The sequence below is a fragment of the Gnatocerus cornutus genome, unplaced genomic scaffold (genome assembly GCF_029298725.1).
Source record: "Gnatocerus cornutus isolate USDA-ARS CGAHR unplaced genomic scaffold, icGnaCorn1.1 ctg00000041.1, whole genome shotgun sequence".
Lineage (NCBI taxonomy): Eukaryota > Metazoa > Arthropoda > Insecta > Coleoptera > Tenebrionidae > Gnatocerus > Gnatocerus cornutus.
This window is the reverse complement of record NW_028275390.1, coordinates 504,075-514,333: the sequence shown is the minus strand read 5'-3', so window position 1 is coordinate 514,333 and position 10,259 is coordinate 504,075.

Sequence of the window (10,259 nt, the reverse complement as noted above, 5' to 3'; positions counted from 1 at the left end):
TCTGCACGAAATCATCAAAATTCTTAGAGATAACCGCATATTTCGATGCAAAACGACGATTTCTCGCTGATTTTCGTTGTTTTCTATCTTGAATTCGCAAAGAAGAGCACGAAATCTACAAAATCATGACTTTTTACCAAGATTCAACGGCTGAATTGCAAGAAAACAGCAGAATTCTGCACGAAATCGTCAAAATTCTTAGAGAAAACCGCATATTTCGATGCAAGACGACGATTTCTCGCCGATTTTCGTTGTTTTCTGGCTTGAATTTGCAAAGAAGAGCACGAAATCTACAAAATCATCACTTTTTACCAAGATTCAACGGCTGAATTGCAAGAAAACAGCAGAATTCTGCACGAAATCATCAAATTTCTTAGAGAAAACCGCATATTTCGATGCAAAACGACGATTTTTTGCCGATTTTCGTTGTTTTCTGGCTTGAATTCGCAAAGAAGAGCACGAAATCCACAAAATCATGACTTTTTACCAAGATTCAACGGCTGAATTGCAAGAAAACAGCAGAATTCTGCACGAAATCGTCAAAATTCTTAGAGAAAACCGCATATTTCGATGCAAAACGACGATTTCTCGCCGATTTTCGTTGTTTTCTGGCTTGAATTTGCAAAGAAGAGCACGAAATCTACAAAATCATCACTTTTTACCAAGATTCAACGGCTGAATTGCAAGAAAACAGCAGAATTCTGCACGAAATCATCAAAATTCTTACAGAAAACCGCATATTTCGATGCAAAACGACGATTTTTTGCCGATTTTCGTTGTTTTCTGGCTTGAATTCGCAAAGAAGAGCACGAAATCTACAAAATCATGACTTTTTACCAAGATTCAACGGCTGAATTGCAAGAAAACAGCAGAATTCGGCACGAAATCATCAAAATTCTTACAGAAAACCGCATTTTTCGATGCAAAACGACGATTTCTCGCCGATTTTCGTTGTTTTCTGGCTTGAATTCGCAAAGAAGAACACAAAATCTACAAAATCATGACTTTTTACCAAGATTCAACGGCTGAATTGCAAGAAAACAGCAGAATTCTGCACGAAATCATCAAAATTCTTAGAGAAAACCGCATATTTCGATACAAAACGACGATTTCTCGCCGATTTTCGTGGTTTTCTGGCTTGAATTCGCAAAGAAGAGCACGAAATCTACAAAATCATGACTTTTTACCAAGATTCAATTGCTGAATTGCAAGAAAACAGCAGAATTCTGCACGAAATCATCAAAATTTTTACAGAAAACCGCATATTTCGATGCAAAACGACGATTTCTCGCCGCTTTTCGTTGTTTTCTGGCTTGAATTCGCAAAGAAGAGCACGAAATCTACAAAATCATGACTTTTTACCAAGATTCAACAGCTGAATTGCAAGAAAACAGCAGAACTCTGCACGAAATCATCAAAATTCTTACAGAAAACCGCATTTTTCGATACAAAACGACGATTTCTCGCCGATTTTCGTTGTTTTCTGACATGAATTCGCAAAGAAGAGCACGAAATCTACAAAATCATGACTTTTTACCAAGATTCAACGGCTGAATTGCAAGAAAACAGCAGAATTCAGCACGAAATCATCAAAATTCTTACAGAAAACCGCATATTTCGATGCAAAACAACAATTTCTCGCCGATTTTTGTTGTTTTCTGGCTTGAATTCGCAAAGAAGAGCACGAAATCTACAAAATCATCACTTTTTACCAAGATTCTACGGCTGAATTGCAAGAAAACAGCAGAATTCTGCACGAAATCATCAAAATTCGTACAGAAAACCGCATATTTCGATGCAAAACGACAATTTCTCGCCCATTTTCGTTGTTTTCTGGCTTGAATTCGCAAAGAAGAGCACGAAATCTACAAAATCATGACTTTTTACCAAGATTCAACGGCTGAATTGCAAGAAAACAGCAGAATTCTGCACGAAATCATCAAAATTCTTACAGAAAACCGCATATTTCGATGCAAAACAACGATTTCTCGCTGAATTTCGTTGTTTTCTGGCTTGAATTCGCAAAGAAGAGCACGAAATCTACAAAATCATCACTTTTTACCAAGATTCTACGGCTGAATTGCAAGATAACAGCAGAATTCTGCACGAAATTATCAAACTTCTTGCAGAAAACCGCATATTTCGATGCAAAACGACGATTTCTCGCCGATTTTCGTTGTTTTCTGGCTTGAATTCGCAAAGAAGAGCACGAAATCTACAAAATCATGACTTTTTACCAAGATTCAACGGCTGAATTGCAAGAATACAGCAGAATTCTGCACGAAATCATCAAAATTCTTACAGAAAACTGCATATTTCGATGCAAAACCACGATTTCTCGCCGATTTTCGATGTTTTCTATCTTGAATTCGCCAAGAAGAACACGAAATCTACAAAATCATGACTTTTTACCTAGATTCAACGGCTGAATTGCAAGAAAACAGCAGAATTCTGCACGAAATCATCAAAATTCTTACAGAAAACCGCATATTTCGATGCAAAACGACGATTTCTCGCCGATTTTCGTTGTTTTCCGGCTTGAATTCGCAAAGAAGAGCACGAATTCTACAAAATCATGACTTTTTACCAAGATTCAACGGCTGAAATGCAAGAAAACAGCAGAATTCTGCTCGAAATCATCAAAATTCTTACAGAAAACCGCATATTTCGATGCAAAACGACGATTTCTCGCCGATTTTCGTTATTTTCTGGCATGAATTCGCAAAGAAGAGCACGAAATCTACAAAATCATGACTTTTTACCAAGATTCAACGGCTGAATTGCAAGAAAACAGCAGAACTCTGCACGAAATCATCAAAATTCTTAGAGATAACCGAATATTTCGATGCAAAACGACGATTTCTCGCTGATTTTCGTTGTTTTCTATCTTGAATTCGCAAAGAAGAGCACGAAATCTACAAAATCATGACTTTTTACCAAGATTCAACGGCTGAATTGCAAGAAAACAGCAGAATTCTGCACGAAATCGTCAAAATTCTTAGAGAAAACCGCATATTTCGATGCAAAACGACGATTTCTCGTCGATTTTCGTTGTTTTCTGGCTTGAATTTGCAAAGAAGAGCACGAAATCTATAAAATCATCACTTTTTACCAAGATTCAACGGCTGAATTGCAAGAAAACAGCAGAATTCTGCACGAAATCATCAAAATTCTTACAGAAAACCGCATATTTCGATGCAAAACGACGATTTTTTGCCGATTTTCGTTGTTTTCTGGCTTGAATTCGCAAAGAAGAGCACGAAATCTACAAAATCATGACTTTTTACCAAGATTCAACGGCTGAATTGCAAGAAAACAGCAGAATTTTGCACGAAATCATCAAAATTCTTACAGAAAACCGCATATTTCGATGCAAAACGACGATTTCTCGCCGATTTTCGTTGTTTTCTGGCTTGAATTCGCAAAGAAGAGCACGAAATCTACAAAATCATGACTTTTTATCAAGATTCAACGGCTGAATTGCAAGAAAACAGCAGAACTCTGCACGAAATCATCAAAATTCTTACAGAAAACCGCATATTTCGATGCAAAACGACGATTTTTTGCCGATTTTCGTTGTTTTCTGGCTTGAATTCGCAAAGAAGAGCACGAAATCTACAAAATCATGACTTTTTACCAAGATTCAATTGCTGAATTGCAAGAAAACAGCAGAATTCTGCACGAAATCATCAAAATTCTTACAGAAAACCGCATATTTCGATGCAAAACGACGATTTCTCGCCGATTTTCGTTGATTTCTGGCTTGAATTCGCAAAGAAGAGCACGAAATCTACAAAATCATGACTTTTTACCAAGATTCAACGGCTGAATTGCAAGAAAACAGCAGAACTCTGCACGAAATCATCAAAATTCTTACAGAAAACCGCATATTTCGATGCAAAACAACGATTTCTCGCCGATTTTTGTTGTTTTCTGGCTTGAATTTGCAAAGAAGAGCACGAAATCTACAAAATCATCACTTTTTACCAAGATTCTACGGCTGAATTGCAAGAAAACAGCAGAATTCTGCACGAAATCATCAAAATTCGTACAGAAAACCGCATATTTCGATGCAAAACGACGATTTCTCGCCCATTTTCGTTGTTTTCTGGCTTGAATTCGCAAAGAAGAGCACGAAATCTACAAAATCATGACTTTTTACCAAGATTCAACGGCTGAATTGCAAGAAAACAGCAGAATTCTGCACGAAATCATCAAAATTCTTACAGAAAACCGCATATTTCGATGCAAAACAACGATTTCTCGCTGAATTTCGTTGTTTTCTGGCTTGAATTCGCAAAGAAGAGCACGAAATCTACAAAATCATGACTTTTTACTAAGATTCAACGGCTGAATTGCAAGAAAACAGCAGAATTCTGCACGAAATCGTCAAAATTCTTACAGAAAACCGCATATTTCGATGCAAAATGACGATTTCTCGCCGATTTTCGTTGTTTTCTGGCTTGAATTCGCAAAGAAGAGCACGAAATCTACAAAATCATGACTTTTTACCAAGATTCAACGGCTGAATTGCAAGAAAACAGCAGAATTCTGCACGAAATCATCAAAATTCTTACAGAAAACCGCATTTTTCGATGCAACACAACGATTTCTCGCCGATTTTCGTTGTTTTCTGGCTTGAATTCGCAAATAAGAGCACGAAATCTACAAAATCATGACTTTTTCCCAAGATTCAACGGCTGAATTGCAAGAAAACAGCAGAATTCTGCACGAAATCATCAAAATTCTTACAGAAAACCGCATATTTCGATGCAAAACAACGATTTCTCGCCGATTTTCGTTGTTTTCTGGCTTCAATTCGCAAAGAAGAGCACGAAATCTACAAAATCATCACTTTTTACCAAGATTCAACGGCTGAATTGCAAGAAAACAGCAGAATTCTGCACGAAATCATCAAAATTCTTACAGAAAACCGCATATTTCGATGCAAAACGACGATTTCTCGCCGATTTTCGTTGTTTTCTGGCTTGAATTCGCAAAGAAGAGCACGAAATCTACAAAATCATGACTTTTTACCAAGATTCAACGGCTGAATTGCAAGAAAACAGCAAAATTCTGCACGAAATCATCAAAATTCTTAGAGAAAACTGCATATTTAGATGCAAAACAACGATTTCTCGCCGATTTTCGTTGTTTTCTATCTTGAATTCGCCAAGAAGAACACGAAATCTACAAAATCATGACTTTTTACCAAGATTCAACGGCTGAATTGCAAGAAAACAGCAGAATTCTGCACGAAATCATCAAAATTCTTAGAGAAAACTGCATATTTCGATGCAAAACAACGATTTCTCGCCGATTTTCGTTGTTTTCTATCTTGAATTCGCCAAGAAGAACAAGAAATCTACAAAATCATGACTTTTTACCTAGATTCAACGGCTGAATTGCAAGAAAACAGCAGAATTCTGCACGAAATCATCAAAATTCTTATAGAAAACCGCATATTTCGATGCAAAACGACGATTTCTCGCCGATTTTCGTGGTTTTCTGGCATGAATTCGCAAAGAAGAGCACGAAATCTACAAAATCATGACTTTTTACCAAGATTCAACGGCTGAATTGCAATATAACAGCAGAATTCTGCACAAAATCATCAAAATTCTTAGAGAAAACCGCATATTTCGATGCAAAACGACGATTTCTCGCTGGTTTTCGTTGTTTTCTATCTTGAATTCGCAAAGAAGAGCACGAAATCTATAAAATCATGACTTTTTACCAAGATTCAACGGCTGAATTGCAAGAAAACAGCAGAATTCTGCACGAAATCATCAAAATTCTTACAGAAAACCGCATATTTCGATGCAAAACAACGATTTCTCGCCGATTTTTGTTGTTTTCTGGCTTGAATTCGCAAAGAAGAGCACGAAATCTACAAAATCATCACTTTTTACCAAGATTCTACAGCTGAATTGCAAGAAAACAGCAGAATTCTGCACGAAATCATCAAAATTCGTACAGAAAATCGCATATTTCGATGCAAAACGACGATTTCTCGCCCATTTTCGTTGTTTTCTGGATTGAATTTGCAAAGAAGAGCACGAAATCTACAAAATCATGACTTTTTACCAAGATTCAACGGCTGAATTGCAAGAAAACAGCAGAATTCTGCACGAAATCATCAAAATTCTTACAGAAAACCGCATATTTCGATGCAAAACAACGATTTCTCGCTGAATTTCGTTGTTTTCTGGCTTGAATTCGCAAAGAAGAGCACGAAATCTACAAAATCATGACTTTTTACTAAGATTCAACGGCTGAATTGCAAGAAAACAGCAGAATTCTGCACGAAATCGTCAAAATTCTTACAGAAAACCGCATATTTCGATGCAAAATGACGATTTCTCGCCGATTTTCGTTGTTTTCTGGCTTGAATTCGCAAAGAAGAGCACGAAATCTACAAAATCATGACTTTTTACCAAGATTCAACGGCTGAATTACAAGAAAACAGCAGAATTCTGCACGAAATCATCAAAATTCTTACAGAAAACCGCATTTTTCGATGCAACACAACGATTTCTCGCCGATTTTCGTTGTTTTCTGGCTTGAATTCGCAAATAAGAGCACGAAATCTACAAAATCATGACTTTTTCCCAAGATTCAACGGCTGAATTGCAAGAAAACAGCAGAATTCTGCACGAAATCATCAAAATTCTTACAGAAAACCGCATATTTCGATGCAAAACAACGATTTCTCGCCGATTTTCGTTGTTTTCTGGCTTCAATTCGCAAAGAAGAGCACGAAATCTACAAAATCATCACTTTTTACCAAGATTCAACGGCTGAATTGCAAGAAAACAGCAGAATTCTGCACGAAATCATCAAAATTCTTACAGAAAACCGCATATTTCGATGCAAAACGACGATTTCTCGCCGATTTTCGTTGTTTTCTGGCTTGAATTCGCAAAGAAGAGCACGAAATCTACAAAATCATGACTTTTTACCAAGATTCAACTGCTGAATTGCAAGAAAACAGCAGAATTCTGCACGAAATCATCAAAATTCTTAGAGAAAACTGCATATTTCGATGCAAAACAACGATTTCTCGCCGATTTTCGTTGTTTTCTATCTTGAATTCGCCAAGAAGAACAAGAAATCTACAAAATCATGACTTTTTACCTAGATTCAACGGCTGAATTGCAAGAAAACAGCAGAATTCTGCACGAAATCATCAAAATTCTTATAGAAAACCGCATATTTCGATGCAAAACGACGATTTCTCGCCGATTTTCGTTGTTTTCTGGCATGAATTCGCAAAGAAGAGCACGAAATCTACAAAATCATGACTTTTTACCAAGATTCAACGGCATTGCAATATAACAGCAGAATTCTGCACAAAATCATCAAAATTCTTAGAGAAAACCGCATATTTCGATGCAAAACGACGATTTCTCGCTGGTTTTCGTTGTTTTCTATCTTGAATTCGCAAAAAAGAGCACGAAATCTATAAAATCATGATTTTTTACCAAGATTCAACGGCTGAATTGCAAGAAAACAGCAGAATTCTGCACGAAATCATCAAAATTCTTACAGAAAACCGCATATTTCGATGCAAAACAACGATTTCTCGCTGAATTTCGTTGTTTTCTGGCTTGAGTTCGCAAAGAAGAGCACGAAATCTACAAAATCATGACTTTTTACTAAGATTCAACGGCTGAATTGCAATATAACAGCAGAATTCTGCACAAAATCATCAAAATTCTTAGAGAAAACCGCATATTTCGATGCAAAACGACGATTTCTCGCTGGTTTTCGTTGTTTTCTATCTTGAATTCGCAAAGAAGTGCACGAAATCTACAAAATCATGACTTTTTACCAAGATTCAACGGCTGAATTGCAAGAAAACAGCAGAATTCTGCACGAAATCATCAAAATTCTTACAGAAAACCGCATTTTTCGATGCAAAACAACGATTTCTCGCCGATTTTCGTTGTTTTCTGGCTTGAATTCGCAAATAAGAGCACGAAATCTACAAAATCATGACTTTTTCCCAAGATTCAACGGCTGAATTGCAAGAAAACAGCAGAATTCTGCACGAAATCATCAAAATTCTTACAGAAAACCGCATATTTCGATGCAAAACAACGATTTCTCGCCGATTTTTGTTGTTTTCTGGCTTCAATTCGCAAAGAAGAGCACGAAATCTACAAAATCATTACTTTTTACCAAGATTCAACGGCTGAATTGCAAGAAAACAGCAGAATTCTGCACGAAATCATCAAAATTCTTACAGAAAACCGCATATTTCGATGCAAAACGACGATTTCTCGCCGATTTTCGTTGTTTTCTGGCTTGAATTTGCAAAGAAGAGCACGAAATCTACAAAGTCATGACTTTTTACCAAGATTCAACGGCTGAATTGCAAGAAAACAGCAGAATTCTGCACGAAATCATCAAAATTCTTAGAGAAAACTGCATATTTCGATGCAAAACAACGATTTTTTGCCGATTTTCGTTGTTTTCTATCTTGAATTCGCCAAGAAGAACACGAAATCTACAAAATCATGACTTTTTACCAAGATTCAACGGCTGAATTGCAAGAAAACAGCAGAATTCTGCACGAAATCATCAAAATTCTTACAGAAAACCGCATATTTCGATGCAAAACAACGATTTCTCGCCGATTTTTGTTGTTTTCTGGCTTCAATTCGCAAAGAAGAGCACGAAATCTACAAAATCATTACTTTTTACCAAGATTCAACGGCTGAATTGCAAGAAAACAGCAGAATTCTGCACGAAATCATCAAAATTCTTACAGAAAACCGCATATTTCGATGCAAAACGACGATTTCTCGCCGATTTTCGTTGTTTTCTGGCTTAAATTCGCAAAGAAGAGCACGAAATCTACAAAGTCATGACTTTTTACCAAGATTCAACGGCTGAATTGCAAGAAAACAGCAGAATTCTGCACGAAATCATCAAAATTCTTAGAGAAAACTGCATATTTCGATGCAAAACAACGATTTTTTGCCGATTTTCGTTGTTTTCTATCTTGAATTCGCCAAGAAGAACACGAAATCTACAAAATCATGACTTTTTACCAAGATTCAACGGCTGAATTGCAAGAAAACAGCAGAATTCTGCACGAAATCATCAAAATTCTTAGAGAAAACTGCATATTTCGATGCAAAACAACGATTTCTCGCCGATTTTCGTTGTTTTCTGGCTTCAATTCGCAAAGAAGAGCACGAAATCTACAAAATCATCACTTTTTACCAAGATTCAACGGCTGAATTGCAATATAACAGCAGAATTCTGCACAAAATCATCAAAATTCTTAGAGAAAACCGCATATTTCGATGCAAAACGACGATTTCTCGCTGGTTTTCGTTGTTTTCTATCTTGAATTCGCAAAAAAGAGCACGAAATCTATAAAATCATGACTTTTTACCAAGATTCAACTGCTGAATTGCAAGAAAACAGCAGAATTCTGCACGAAATCATCAAAATTCTTAGAGAAAACTGCATATTTCGATGCAAAACAACGATTTCTCGCCGATTTTCGTTGTTTTCTATCTTGAATTCGCCAAGAAGAACAAGAAATCTACAAAATCATGACTTTTTACCTAGATTCAACGGCTGAATTGCAAGAAAACAGCAGAATTCTGCACGAAATCATCAAAATTCTTATAGAAAACCGCATATTTCGATGCAAAACGACGATTTCTCGCCGATTTTCGTTGTTTTCTGGCATGAATTCGCAAAGAAGAGCACGAAATCTACAAAATCATGACTTTTTACCAAGATTCAACGGCTGAATTGCAATATAACAGCAGAATTCTGCACAAAATCATCAAAATTCTTAGAGAAAACCGCATATTTCGATGCAAAACGACGATTTCTCGCTGGTTTTCGTTGTTTTCTATCTTGAATTCGCAAAAAAGAGCACGAAATCTATAAAATCATGACTTTTTACCAAGATTCAACGGCTGAATTGCAAGAAAACAGCAGAATTCTGCACGAAATCATCAAAATTCTTACAGAAAACCGCATATTTCGATGCAAAACAACGATTTCTCGCTGAATTTCGTTGTTTTCTGGCTTGAGTTCGCAAAGAAGAGCACGAAATCTACAAAATCATGACTTTTTACTAAGATTCAACGGCTGAATTGCAATATAACAGCAGAAGTCTGCACAAAATCATCAAAATTCTTAGAGAAAACCGCATATTTCGATGCAAAACGACGATTTCTCGCTGGTTTTCGTTGTTTTCTATCTTGAATTCGCAAAGAAGTGCACGA